The 15,663-nt window shown below is 41.6% G+C and overlaps 1 pseudogene; it reads right to left on the bottom strand.

The window, feature by feature from the left end:
• Window positions 1-1,959: 1,959 nt before the first annotated feature.
• On the bottom strand, window positions 1,960-14,709 carry LOC118508953 (annotated as a pseudogene).
• Between the last annotated feature and the right edge of the window lie 954 nt (window positions 14,710-15,663).

The following is a 15,663-nucleotide window of genomic DNA, read 5'->3' as shown; positions in this document are numbered from 1 at the left end:
ATAGCTTCACGTGGCTATTAAGCGTTTGATTGTTCTGCTTATGCTAAACGAATCTGAACGATTTACACTTTTAAGCTCTTTGATAGGTTCAGCGGTATACATCCGTTGCGATTCAATTGCATAATACGACTACAAAGTCTTTTATTTGTATAGAAATTCGCTCAAAAATGGAAATTTTTTTTTGTTAGAATGTTTAAAGTGTACCGTTTGTTATGGCCAAAACATGAAAAGAGGAAACATTTATAGAGATTCTGGATGCTTCATCAAAAAAGTATTTGCCATTGTAAGGGCTATAGAAAATATCATTCTCTTCTCATTGTTGATATGTAACAATGGGTTGATGACCTTCATCACCATAATCAGCTATTGAGTGACATGGAACCCTTTCTACAAATTACATTTTACCACATAGTTTCGGCGATAGTGAACGATTTAACAAGCATCAAACTATAGGTGAAAGATCCGGCTGATCGTGTCAACTGTATGGTAGGGTTTTTGACTATGCACCCCCTTCATCTGAAAAATTGGTAAAAGATATAGTTGACTTGGAGGAGTTTGGTGCTGTTTTGGCGATAACTGACAGTGATCAAATCGTGAGAGAATTTATCGCTGATAGCTAGTCGATAGGACTTTGTTAAATACTGTTAAGAGTCAGGGTTGAACTAACCAGACACGGTGTAAACTTTAAGCAATATTACTTCAGTGTTAGACTATTTAGGAGGTAGAGGCGACAACGGCACCGATCTTCATAAGGCAGGACCGGGGTTCAAATCCCATCCGGATTGAAGAAAACAAAACCACTACCGTTCCCCCGTTGTGAGGACTGAATATTCTACGTATTTTCTTATTACTTAGTGGAGCGAATAACTCGCAGTAATTTTGTACAAATAACCATCTTCAAACAATGTTTAAACGGGTTGTTAGGGTTTGGAAGGATAAGAAAGAGAGACAAAGCAGGATAGATGATTGTCGAAGAAAGAAGAACTAATGGCGATTGTCCAAGAACGATAAAGAATTCAAAATTTAGTCCGCGTTGTGGGATGGAGCACGAAATCGAAAAACCAGCCTGTTTATATATATATATATATATGTCCCTTTCCACTGTGGTGGGTCGTCGGACCCCGGCCCGTGATGTAAATTCGTCTCAAGCTTTTTTTCGCTGCACAGTGGACCCGATCCCATTACCGCTCGTCCCAACATTACTTATTATCAATAAGTCTAGTAATCCAAAAATGGCAGGCATGACATAAGAGATCGCGTGATCAACAAAGAAGAGAGTTTAACAGTTAAACTTTTACAAGCGACCGAAAAAAAAATACATTCAAAGTTGGAATAATTAAAGGATCTTCTCTTCCTTGTCTGTACTCAAGACTTTGAGGTAAGAGAGATTGTCTATGATGTTAGTTGCTCAAACGTTTTGTAAGAAATAAGTGTGTTGATATAATATCATGATGTAATGTGAGATAACGATGACTCGACCATCCGATAAGCTTGAGATTTTTTTTTTTTCGTTTATTTATAGAGGCTTTGGGTCTTTGAGACTTCATTCGCCTCTTTATAAGCTTGAGATATTGTGATGACAATTTTAACGGCTTATAGGATAAAGCAAGATCGGAGCAAAGGTCAACCGAACGTGTAGTGTCCTTTCTTAAGCCGTTGTTGTTGTTGACAGTCCCTGTCAGTTGCGAAAAGCACCCAGTAAGCAACATGCAGCCGCGTTTACACGTTCACTTCAAAACAGAACGAAATTGGGAAGTGACAGTGATTCACTTAGGAGTTTCGATAAAAATATATCGATGACACTTTTTGTTAAGATTGAATAAATAGGATGAATAGGATCTTTAGGTTTTAGTTCAACTGGTACGCTTATAATTTTGGGTTTGTTCTAGCTGAGACAAATTCGTTAGACGAGGCGTTGAAAGTGTGAATAATTTTAAGATTCCCTGTTTGACTGCACATTTTGCTTCCTTTATTTAACATACAACACATACCTCACTAGTAAATATGACGAAGTACACTATCAATTTTGGCATCCTTTCTAGCACAGCTTCCGAATCGTTCAACCGACAGAGGCACGATTCGTACAGATGCAAACTGGTAAGCTTCGGTAGCAGTATGTCATCACCAAACTCAAGCGTGAGTATTTTATTGCCTCCGAGATCAAGCGTCCTTAGGTTATCCAGTCCAGCAAAGTCGTGCATATCGATGTGGCTGATTGTATTGTAGCTCAACTCAATGGACTTTACGTTAGGGAATGTGACTAAACAGCTGGGCACCGTTTCCAAACGATTACGGGCCGCCGATAGCTTAACGAGCGTGAGTATTGGATTCCACCAGCAGAGATCGAATGCGGTTAAAACATTTCTATCCACGTTCAAAAGGGCGAGCATCGGGTTGAACAGCGTTCCAGGGAGCGATTGAAGCTTGTTCATCGAAATATCAAGCAATTGCAACGTTTGAAACGGTGCAAACAGATCCAAGTTGATGGTTTGCAGATGGTTACCTCGCACCCGAAAGATTTCCATGTTCGATCCGTTCATGTTTTGCACGAACCCCGTTACAGACGTTACGGCACTTTGCTCCACGTCTATACAGCTAAGTTTTTCCCGCCCTTGGAAGTAGCTGAGATCGAGGGTAAGGATGGATGTTTCGCCGATCATCAACTTTTTCAACCCGGTTAAATTATTTATCGATGGAGGAATTTCCTGTAAAGGAGATTTCATGACGAACAGTTCCTTGAGCGCACTGTTCATCTCAAAGTACATCCGGCCAAGCTGTGTGTCCAGCAGCTTGATCACTTGGATGGTCGTGTTCGAAGGTACGATCAAACGTTTAACACTGCTAGCTTTTTCCACTATAATACCGGTCAGCGTGTGATCAACTTCGGTGAGGAATTTAGTGCCAATCGTGGTTATTAAGAGATTTATCATTCGTAGGTTGTGTTGGGCGACGGGCAGGTGGTTGAGTACAAAAAATCCCTCCTCCTTTGGGTTCCAATTTTCCAAAATGCACATCTGCGGTTCATGTTTGCACTGCAATCGAAACGCGTATGGTTGACGGAGCAGGAGTGCCACAAACACGACGCTGGAAAGAAGTGACCCCACGAGAGAAAAAAAGGAGTTCATATTATTCACATGCTGTCCAGCCAACTCAACACAAAACAATAGCAATACTTGAAACAGGAAGCTAGCTCAAAGCAATGCTTTCCCATTGTTGGGTGACGGTTTGCTTGGCTAATGCACACAACGGTCGAGTGCTAGAGTGTTTAGTGAACTGGAATAGAGTTAGGGTAGGTATAAGTGGGACAGTTGTCTTTTGATGGATGGGAGGGTGAGCTATTTTTATGAATTACATTATACCGTGCAGATTATACTTGCTGTTGCTCACAAGCCATTTTCATTTACAATAAGGCTTGTTCGGTGAATGTGCGGATAATGGCAGTCCACTTGGATATTGTTGATTATATCACTTTAGGACAAATTTCGAGTTACTTAGTTCGTCACAGTGATGACATATCTGTTGCCTATCCATTCTATTTTCAGTAGGATTTTGTCACGATCACGATCAACTTACAGGGGTTTTTTGACGTATTATGATACATTTTTTGGTTTTGAACTGAACATTTTTGGAGGAAAAGTGGACACAATAAACGGTGCGATACTGTACGGAGTTACAGGATAGGTTCATTACCTCAATAGATAGTGGTTAGTCTTTACCAAGTCCAAAAAATAAATTCTGGATGCTTCGAAGTGCGACCGCAGCCGATGTGAAATGCCTTTCCTCAACGACACACTTTCGACGTAACCGGACTAATACACTCCTGTATCGGCCAGTGAGCTTGGACATATTAAGTCTTCAGTGAGCTTGCAATGGAGGGAGTAATTTTATTGCGGTTTGCGACTTCGGAAAACGATGCGTCTTCGAACGACTGCTGGCAATTTTCCTGCTGCGAGAGTGTCATCGTTAGACCAAGAGCAAAAGTTGTTATTTCATACTCTATTCATAGAAAATAATGTTAAAGAAAAGCATATAAATGTTTTATTGTTTATGTTTCAATACACATTAATGTAAATAATCCATGTTGAAAAAAAAACAACTTCACCGTCTTCTAAATACTTGTTGCAAGAAAGCGATCATGTTTGATTGGGTCGTTTTCAGCGTGGAAGCATTTGTTTCGCTCTTACGACCGGGGCAACATTAATTAATAATTAAATGATTACTTTTTATCCACAACAAGGATAAAACTCAAGAATTAAATAAATAAGAGCGTATTTTTCTTGCAGCTACCGCACGCTCCATTGTTTATTTACATTTAACTGACAGCTGAACAGGTCGAATTGCAAAAACGCCATCGGGCTTATCTGTCACGATTCTGATTTTTTTTTGTATCGAGCTTCGGATTTGAAAGCGGAAAAATTGCACCAAACAGGGTCGCAACGGGAAAATTGCCAACAGTCTGGAAACGCTTTAAGACGTCGAGGTCTCCCTTGAAGGATGAAGTGCCTCTTAGCGATTGCCGTCTTTGTCTGTGGTAGAAACTGCTGCTGGCAATGAGCTGCCTGCCTTCTCATTGCCAGTAATTTGTGAGGAATTCCATATTATTGGTCAAGACTTTATGACTTTTTACAGCCTCTGGATATTTAATTGCTCAAATACCACTTTGGCTATCTGTAGAGCTGGAAGACACCGAAGGTCAAAATTTGTATCGTTGTGTGATTTATTCAAAAGTAAAAAAAATCATAGCAAATGTATCATACCATGAAGTTATTCTTTCATATAATTAATCTCTTTATTGTTGTATCTTTTGTAACAACGGCTCTATGTCATACAAATTGTTATTATATTATCTAACCGATTATAACTGATCAGAAGCTGATCTAAGCTGCTTAACTGTTTCCATTTGCAAAACGTTACGATGGTCAAATGGTTGTGGTTCAGTGTTAAGAATCGAAGCATCGTGCTCGTAAAACTTCCACTTACTGTTTTAAGCATATTCCACGAAACATTAAACATATACAGCACCGAAAACGATTCAAACAGATCAAAGTTAATGGTTGTCAATTGATTGTGTTTAAGCGTTATTGTTCGTAACGTGGATTGATTGGTCGTTTGCATATCGCTACCCAAATAGCTGACATTGTGCACATCTACTTTGAACTCGGTTAAATGATTCATCGAAAAGATCAAACTTAAATCTACGCGCACTATGCAAGCTTGGTAGATGTGGAGAGTTTTCAGGATAGTTAAGTTCGCCATCGAAGGATTCTGTTCGAAGAATGGTATTCAAATTACTGCTAATAATTGCTAAGAATTTGAGGTCACTATTCGTTGTGTCGTTCCTTTATCGCAACGTTTTCAATAGTTGAATTGTGCGGCACTATCAATGCGCTAACTTGGATCGTATGTTCTACAGTGAAGCCTGATAAGCAGTTACCAACTTCGTCCATAAACGTTTCGTCAATCGCAGTGCGTAGCAGATTTGCAACACGAATCTTTGCACTCCACATACTTCCAACCGGCATATGCTTTAACACGCCAAAACCTTCAACGGAGGGGTTCCAATTTTGCAGCATACATATTCAAATATAAGAATCACTAAGCCTTTTCCATTACTTAAAACAAACGACTGTGTTTAAACTTGACCGTTCCATTGTCCGCTCGCGCGCCATCGAATCAGTGCTCAACGGTAACTGATCCTTTGAGGTGCGTTTTATTCTAGCGACAAGCACTCGATCGTGTAATGTGGTATGATTACTTTAAATGTTGATTAAAATGTAATTTAAAATGTGTTCTCGGGTGTGACAAAAATAGTTCTATACTGCATTCTTGTAATTTGTAATGTTATTTTAAACACTGATTGACGCTTGATTTGTAGAAAATTATCATGAATTTAATTTTTTCATTTTACTTATTATTTCAAACAGGTGGTTTTTAGCGATAATGAGAATTAGGCAGCCGTCTAGACGCAAGGGTGTTAATCACTCTATATTCAACGTTGCGTTTTTTAACTGTCAAATGAGATTAACGTCAGCAAAAGTGCTTAACGGAGCGGGACATTTTTATTTTAGGCAAGATAAGACAGATACATTAGGCAACCACCACCATTACTGGCTAAAGTCTGAATAAAGACACCCCAGTCACGAGAACTCTCTTTTCGCTACTGAGTTACCCAAAAAGGGGAGAAGGGGGTGATTGTGGTTTGCAAAGTATAAAGGGTACAGAAAATTGAAAGCTTAGCGTAATAATACGGCCGACTCGTTCCCAAGCCAGATGAGCTGATCATGTCATGAGCATGGCACCAGACGACCCAGTTTGTAATGTTCTGTTAGGTAGGTAGGTCCAAACTGAAACGGTAAAGTGATGTCGTGGATTAGTCTGGCAGAAAGAGCGGTGTCCGATGTTAAGGACTGCAGCAGGACAAGATCGGCTGTCCGGTGGCCGAGGTGATAACGGCGCCGGTCTTCACACGGCAGGACCGGGCTTCAAATTCCCGCCAAGACCGCCTCCCCGTTTGCAGAGCTGACTACTTTGCTATGTGTAAAATCAAGTAACAGAAAGGCAGAAGTGGCAGGCCGAGACCTCTCGAGGTTGTAGTGCCGAAGAAGAGAAGAGAAGAGCAGGGCAAGATCGTGCAACGATTGTATCGCCTGCTTAGAAGATAAATAAAAAAGTACAACCTTGCCTTGAGTTACACGGCAATTAACTTACGCAAATTCGGAGATACACGAATTTCAAATTCGATAGTACTCTTTAGTTTATCAATTAATCTAAGCTCTTGAGTTAAAAAAATTAATAAAAGCAGCGTTTTAGGCTGGAGCCACAGCTCAATCGTATAATTTTGTTTACGCAAGGTTTTGTAAAAATTTTTATGGGATTTCACAGACGACCGTAATCCATACCGACCGAAATCCGTAAGGTATGGATTTCAAATCCCATATAAAACCATGCATAAAAAAGTATACGATGAAGCTAAAAATAAATAAAATAAGAGGATAAAATATCTAGGTTTTCATAATATGTACAGGTAACAACATGATGTGTTTCTTAGCGATATACAGGAATTATAACATTTCTGGCAATTCCTTTCGCTATAATCCATACCTGTGTATCACAACAAATGGTTGCATACCTCCCAGGCGCAAATCATTCCCCTTTGTCATACAACCTGAACAACTACGATTTTTTAAGCTAAAGAATAAATTGCAGATTCCAGTGAACATTCAAACTGGAACCTCCAAGCGCAGATTCGATCACTCAATACGAAGTATAAACGATATGTCAAGCAATATTCGAGTTTATCGAGTAAGCTTTCTAGTCTAGACTTCTGATACTATGAGTTCGCGACAGTGATCTAAAACGCTCTAAGCTCTGCTCGAACTCGTAACAGACGGTAATAAGCCCTCTGAGGCCTTCAACTTTTGAAACACGAACACTGTTGTGGCGTCTGATAAGTAAGAAAGTAGTTATTGAGCTAAATCATGTTCACGTCGGACGATTTAAGAGGATATATCTGAAACTGATAGCGTTACCATCAGGCCTTATCTAATGAATAAAAAAATTAAACTGAACATTACAAAATAGTTTAAAAATTCGCAGAGCTATCAACTATTACACTTTGTAAAGAAATTGGTTGAAAAAAACATAACAAAGCAATATCGTTCGGTCCAATCGAATAACTGCATATCAAGTTGCAAAGACTGCATAAGTCTCGCTGATGGGAAACGTATTGCCTTCCCTTGATATCTTTAATACTTTCACTGCATTTTTCCCTATCTCTGGTGCAATCTCCGTCACAAAACGACATTAAATGATTCGTGTTTAATGCACGTCCTGTCCGGGCTCGTGCTTGATGCAGCTCGATGCAACTATGCATCTAACCTAACCGGACCAAACATAAGCTGGCTGGCTTTATTCAGGCCAGGATTTTACCCGAACAGTTAGATCACAATTGATGATAAGATTGCTGGCGGAAATAAAGAGCAGCAGCAGTCTCATAAAGCTTTGCCGAGGAATCATCCCCATCCCCGGTGGCCAGCAGCAGTGTGTGTGTACATTGATCCTCTCCGAAAAACCCTGTCGCGTATGTGCCGTCGTCGTCCGTTTGTCGTCTGTTGAACGGACGGTTTCCTTGGACTCGGGGGTAGAGCACAGCAAGGCAAGCCCACTTGTGCGTGTTGTGCCGTGTTGCCTTACGGCTCCGGCTTGCTTCACACAACTTGCGCCATATGATTTTCGTCTAAATCCCGCTTAGCAAAAGCGTACGTGGCCAGTTGTCTGCAGCTATCAACGGTCTTAGTTTCGATCATTGCCATACTCTCCTTGACACCGAAGACTACGGAACGATGCCTCAGAGCACAGCACCATGGACGTAGCCGCATCCGTATTTCGGGACGACGCAGTCCGACGAAGCCAAACGGAAGCATTGTCGGTAAAAACGATTCCTTAAAATTATGCATTCCACATTGCCACGGAACAGTTCTTGCCCGTCCCCGTTTTTTTGGGAGCCGGGCTGCTAAAAGTGGCTTTTGATGCCAATGTCGCCAAATAGCGCCACCCTCTGCTTGCTGGCAATCGAACCCGGAACCGTTCTGCCGCATCCAAGTTCGCCGGCCTTTCGCCCCGGGACGGTCTGGCCGGCGGCCCGATCGTTGGTAATTTATTTGAAGTGACTATTTCGGAAAAGTGTTCTGTATCGATGTCCATGACCACAGTGCCCTCGTCTACTTCTCCACTATCCGGCTGCATCATGTGCAACGAGCAGGAAAATCTACTTCATTGTAAACAAAGCGAACCGTTTCCACATGGTACGTACTGTAGGACCGCGTGCTCGGAAGCCGCTGCCGTACTTTATATTCGTCTTACCGTTTCGAAGTGAATCCCGCCGAGTGAGCGTGTACCATGAAATAAAGTCGCCACAGTACGTGGCAGTACGGCTCGTAGCAACAACAACCAAAAAAAAGGAGAAGAGAAGAGGCTTCTTGCGAAACTGCCACGCCAAGCGGAATATGGGTTGTCGGGCAAAAAGGGAATTCGAAACTTTTCCAATTCGAAAAATTTGAATAAATGCCAGCCACTTTACCAGATTTATGTCATCAATATCCAGCAGAATGGAGCATAGTGTGAGGGCAACAAACAAAACGAGAGAGAGAAAGAGAGAAGCGGGAAGCAAAACAAGCATCTTCCACGGTTTGCGTCCACGTGGTGTGTGTGTGTTAGTAAGGTTCTTTGGCGCGATGTTGCCAAACGATTCGCGTGGTCGATATCGGGAAAGCAAAGCGCCAAAAGGAAACATGCCCGAGCTGTTGGGCAGAGAACAGAGTAGAGTTGGAATTCGTTGGCTGTACTTGGCGCGTATCTGAAGAGACGTAAAATGGAGGGAGGCGAGTAACTCTTTAGTGATAAACTTTCCATGTGAGAGTGAGATAAACGGTAGAAAAAATCATGTAAACACCGGTGTGCACACCTTGCACCAGTGTGCAGTTATTCAAACAATGTTGTTCAATATAAAATGCACGAGTGAAAAGTGGTCACGAACAGGCGCATATTTACCCAAAGATGCACTTTGCACAAAGATGAAGTGTTGTTCGTAAGAGTTTCTTGAAGAATGTTAATCAAGAAAGAAAGGAAGCAAATCAAAGAAAGGTGTTTAAAAATGATTTTAAATATACATATTTTAAAGTGTGAGACAAAAGAAAATTGTAACACATACCTCAGGAAGATAGGATTAAGTTAAAGAAAACCCTAAAAAAGAGACCCACCGTAAGTGCTGGAGGTGGATACTCGACTGCATTTCTCCACCACCAGGGCATGGTGTCTGTTTTCTTTTGAGAGGAATAATATTGCTTTACTACCACACTTTGGTTTGCTTTCACTCACACACACTTGAATCCACCGAACAGAAGCAGCAGAAGCAGCATTGGAAACGACACATGAAATTGTAGCGACATAATGATATTATACTGTTGCACGACACGATACTGCACCGGCTTACAACGTTCACCGTACAGCTGGCGCTCGAGAAGCATTCGGCTACAAATTCAAACAGCTTCCAGGCACCAACTTTAAGTGCGGTCGGTCTGGTTTCATGGTTGCGATACCGTCGGCTACCTACCAACTAACCGATGCCAGTTGCAGCAGCAGATAAAGATCTCCCCAAAAAAAAGGAACCAACGAAAGGAAACAAAAGGACCGCCGAAAAAGAGAAAGATAAAAAAGAGACGGAAACACTCCCCAACCCAAACCCAAATTGATCGTCGACGGTTTTTTGGTGCCGGTGTACTTTGGCCCTGGAACATGGAAAACTCATTACACCGGAGGCATTTTCTAATTGATGCTCAAAATAGATAGAACGTACGCCCTGCCGGTGTGCGCATACGGAATGTGTACGGGCTGCAAATGGGGATGCAGCAAAACCGGGCGAAGTTCAATTACATTTTGTCTCGGTTTTGTCTGGCTGTGTTCTGGTGGTACGATCTGCCTAACTTCCTCAGGATAAGCATTGAGGGAAGAAAACGGAAAAGCGTCATAATGGAAATTAACAAAGGATAAATTTATACTGCACCACCCCGGGACTAGTTGCGTGTGTAAAGTAGAAGTGAAGGTGAGTAAAAAAAAGTGAGTAAAAAGTAGTTACAGCTGCTTAAGGTAATAGTTGAATGGGAGAGAAATAAAAAAAACCGCCATAAGAAAGGCTTGGACTGTGTATGAACTCGTTCCATCTACTCTTGTCGCTATAAGAACATTAATTGAATTCAACCAAGCCACACACCAATCACACAACATCAGACAATCAATTCATTTAACTGAAGTCAACTACATTTCATCAAGAATGCAAGAATGGCATATTTAGCTATTTTAAATAAAGTTTGCACTACTACCCACAACCCAGACACACAGGACCAGCGCTCGAAACTAGCGGAGTGGCGCAATGCAATATTATACCTACTCAACGGTTCAACATGCCTGTAAAGGATATTCCTTCCGAATATCCAAAGTCTATTTTTTCCTGATTCATCTAAAGATGCTTTGGGTCTCTAAGACCTCATTCGCTTCTTTCCATTATTCAAAGTCGTCTGGCCGGGTTGTTACGCCGATGAGCATCGAAAGCCACTTGTTATCCCCACGAAATGTTTCAGTAAGGAAGATTCTCATCCGGAATCTTCACACGTGCTTGGACAGTCGGTGCCTGGAAGACACACAGCCTATTTCCAAACTATTGCAAATGTGTCGCGCACAAATGTCCGTAACATGAAGACATTAAGAAAATGTTCATAGCAAAGTTAAGAAAATATAATTTTCTAGCCTCATATTCCCTATTTCGTCAGTGTTTTTAAGAACTTATCTCTTGGCCATCAACTGGATACTGACTTCTTCTAGTCAACCCTGCGTACCGGGAGGCGATTTGGATGGGATTTGAAGCCCGGTCCTGTCGTGTGAAGACCGGCACCGTTTTTACCTCGGCCACCGGACCGTCCCCTATCTTGACTATCTTGACTTAAATGCATTTGAAAGTATTTCGATTGGCCTTTTGATTGCTAAATTGTATAGACTCGGTTTTTGATCTCTTGTTCCTTGTTCCTAAGCTCCTATCTTCAAGGAATAACTTATCAAGTAAGGATTTAAGATTCCATTTTTGGTCTTTCCATTTCCACTTATTTTCTGGCTTTTTCTGTAGCTCGTCAACGTTGCTGTGCTAAGATGCTCTGACGGTTTTCTCTTTTTATATCTCATAAAGAACGGCCTGGCCTTATTGCCGACGGTCTCCTCTTGTAGACTGATGATCTTTAAATCTTTCTTCCTTTAGCGTCCTCTATTGATTGTTATAATTTTCAAAATGACCTCGTCTCGTTTATTGTGATTTGAATGGCTTACTTTTTTCGCAGAAATGTGAAATTATCCCGGCTAGCCGCTCTAGCAAAAGGATCTTTTGGATATCTAAAGTATTCGACATTGATATTAATCGTGTATCAGATTAATCGATCCTAATCTGATACTAGATCATTCCATCAAAGATCAAGGAGCAAAGTGATTGGCCATATACCAAACAAATGTTGAAATTTGATGATATTTTTCATATTAATTTAATATAAGAATTGGTAAGAATTTATGATTAGGTGTTTTATCCAATAATTATGGTAAAGGTTTTGAATTTTATAGTAACTTAAGGGACCTTCGTGAATTATAAAGAATTGTTTGACGTACTCTGACTAATGAATTTAAACGGACGGTTAATACATTGTAACTAATTGAAAGCCAAACAAGCGAAACACTAGCTTGACTAAACCAGCGCAAATATCACAAGTCCCTTCCCAATCACGATCAGTGAAAATCCTACATAAAACATTTAATGATTATTTCGATTTGATTTTACGTTGGGCCTCATTACTTCTTTTTAATCTTCTGTCCCTGATTCGTTAAGTTTGAAGACTTACAATAAAAATTACAAGAAATACACTAGTTCCCCGAATTAAAAAAAGGCGTCGGATTTCATTGCTTTTTACGAGTACGATCGATCCTCGTTAAACTTATCCAAACTAGTGCAGATTGGACGCAATGAGCTAGGTTAATGCGTGTCCAGCACAAGTTCACCCAACTTGTACTCGTTGGTTCTCTTAGGACCTAATGAGACCGTTTCCTCCTATCTCTATAACTGTCCCTTATTAAGACTTGAATCTCTTCAAACTCTACATCCACAATTCCAAGCTTCCTTCTTCGCCAGACAGTTATCCAACACTCTTGATAATCCATTCCTAATTTTCTCTTTTTTTTAAGCATCTTCCCATCATCTCTGTGTAAGGCCTTCTCTCCATTTCTCAACTAGGCTTACTCGTTACGGCCAGGATGACCAGCTCCTTCGAGTGCAAGTAGGATTCAACGTCTCTCAGCAACTATTTGACAACCATACTTCGTTTTTTTTTCCTTTAACGAGACAAGACTAGGTGAGACGATTTGTAAGAGCTGGAGAGTAGCTTCTCAACTTAACGGATTCTCTTTTTAAGAGAGTTCGCGAATCCCCTATCCAGGCTAAGGCCTCAATGTTTTCAACATTCCTTCAAGGATTATCTCTTCCAGATAGTTGTGGTCGCTCAGACAATCGATATGGCAGCAGTGACACCGAAAGCGAATAAAGCTTAAAGCTCACTCTTACTACCAACTACGCTTGCACAGGCACTTAAATGGAAGAGAACGAACGGTTTAAATTATTAAAGGGCCGGTTTAATGTTTTGTTGCCACTCAAAATCCCGACCGACAAAAATAATTTATTATGATAAACCCTACACCCATTCTGTCAAAGACAATGTGGTGTGTAAGCAATACGTGTGCTTTGTTGTGGTTTATGAGTTTCGTGTTGCTAATTACTATTTAATTACCATCCTTTACTTCACCTAATTGACACAATCCATTGTTTAAGGCAATATTTATAAACGTTAAAAAACCTGTACAATGCATTACACTGATTTGATGAACTGGTTTCTATTGCAAAGTTTGAGGTTTTGATAGGAAAAAAAGGTTCATTCAATCCTTTTCTCTTGGAATTCCGTGGAGTTACATTCTATTCAAAACACACAAAACATAAATTATTACTTAATTAACTGCGACCTAAAAAGTGACTCATCGGCAACATCACAAGTAGTGCTGACAATATCAATTTAATCCATCTCCATATCCTGCTGTTCTTCTGTGTGTTCCTCAAACCAAACCCAAACATCATTAACCACTCGGCGGGAAGTGTGCGTCCCCTACAGCGTGACAACTTGTCAATCGATGGAAGCGTTGTCAATTTTTTTTAGCATCCAAATAAACCAAATTTTACTACCGCCATGAGTGGAGATAAAATAAATTAGCCTTTTTGCCGTTTTCCAAACATTCCTGCGCCATTACGGTCCCAGAGGGAGGAGGTGGGAGCGAGATGAGTTACAGAAGGGAGTGAGAAACGGCAGAAGCGGCTATAAAGAATTCATTATCATGATAACTTTATTCTGGGCTTGGTAAAAATCTCAGCATCTTGACTTTTCCCCGTCAACAGGGAATCAGAAATCCCGGTCCCCTGCCTACCGGTTGGGGGTTTTTTGGGGAATTTCGGGAAGCGTAACCAAGAAAAGAGAAATGCATGTTCGGGAAATTCCGACAAACTCCTCACCGGGACCAAAACCTTCCACCCTTCCCCGTCCCAAGCGTTGGTTCGGCCCAAGTTGGCTCTGGCGGGACAATAACACCGAAAGGACAAAAAGGCGAAAGGCCTCGGGTCCCGTTATTGGTGGTAAAGTTTTCCGCCGGCCCGAGTTTGGCGCTCCATAACAATAAAGTTTGCTAGCACTGTTTGTGGTTAATAATATTTCCGAGCAGTCCCGCTCAAGTAGCACTAGTCGTCGTGTCGGTTGTGTAGATCGGTGTCGGTACGTGCATGGTTATCTGCACACGTCCGTAACTTGGTTTCGGAATGCCTTGAGTGGTTGCGGCGAATACCGTGTGACGTTGGCTTGCGTTGGCGCTGTGATCGAGAAAAACCCGCAAAAACCCATAGGCCGCCTTTCGACTGATGAGAGGGGCCTTGTAGAGAATCGCTGCAGGGTAAGCCGCGCTGCGATCCTGCTCAGCGTGACTCACACACACACACACAAGCACAAACCACACACAGATAGACTTGATGTTGCACATTGGTGGCATATTGGAGAGGTTATGAAATTCTCCCTTCTTGTTGTTTCTCATTGTGAGCTGGAAGCTTAACCTCAAATCACATTCCCAGCTACCCCAGGCGCCACCGGATGCTAGGATTGTCAGCCCAAATCAAAGCGTTTTTCGTGCTACCGGTAAGATGTGCGTGTGGTGGCCGTAATAAGCTGTTCGATTATGTCACAAGTTATTTTCCAGGACGACGCCTACCGTTTTCTACTTAGTTTGAGGTTTGATGCTCGAACAGCCCGGCAAGCAGAAAGCCCGCACGAGCCTGTTCAGAGACTGTGGGATATTTTTTCGGAAACTACCTGCCGTTTGGATGGCTTTCCTTCGGCAGGACTCGACTTTCAAATAGCTGCTCGCATCATATCAAAGGAATTAGATGTATTCACTTCTGTTTTGCTTTTGAATTGGAATGATAACTTCAGGCAATCGTGTAATTTGATTTGAGCCACATGTAGTTTTCTTTAGAAGTACAAAATAATGAAAGCGATGTCAATTCACCGTGCTGAAGTTATTAGGCGTCTTTGATTTATTGGCCATCGATGTTTGACATTTGAAAGAGCACATCCGCGTCTGAACAACGAATCCCATAAGCTTTAAAGTTACAACGACTATCGATAAGGAGCGTATCCAACCAAACGCACGCATCCATACACACAGAAGAAAACACCTGAGGCATGTCATAAATCTAGCGTTTCATATGTTTGCCTTCGCTCGAACATGTCAACGATCAGGATTCGACCGGTTCGGGGCCACATCTTGCATCGTCCATGTCACAGGAACACGTCGTTAGAAAGTGCCCTTTACCCACTCACATTCGCGTGGAGATAATAATGCGGGCCGCACTATTGCATGCTTTCCGGCTGCTTATAAAGTCGGAAGCGTAGCACCAATCGGGTCGCTTGATGGTGAAGCAAGGATACGATTGCAGTGTGTGAGTGTGTGTGAGTGTGGTGAAAGGATGCTCGGCAAAATAAAGTTACG

The sequence above is a fragment of the Anopheles stephensi genome, chromosome 3, assembly GCF_013141755.1.
Source record: "Anopheles stephensi strain Indian chromosome 3, UCI_ANSTEP_V1.0, whole genome shotgun sequence".
In the NCBI taxonomy this organism is placed as follows: domain Eukaryota; kingdom Metazoa; phylum Arthropoda; class Insecta; order Diptera; family Culicidae; genus Anopheles; species Anopheles stephensi.
This window is presented reverse-complemented; position numbering and strand designations above follow the sequence as displayed.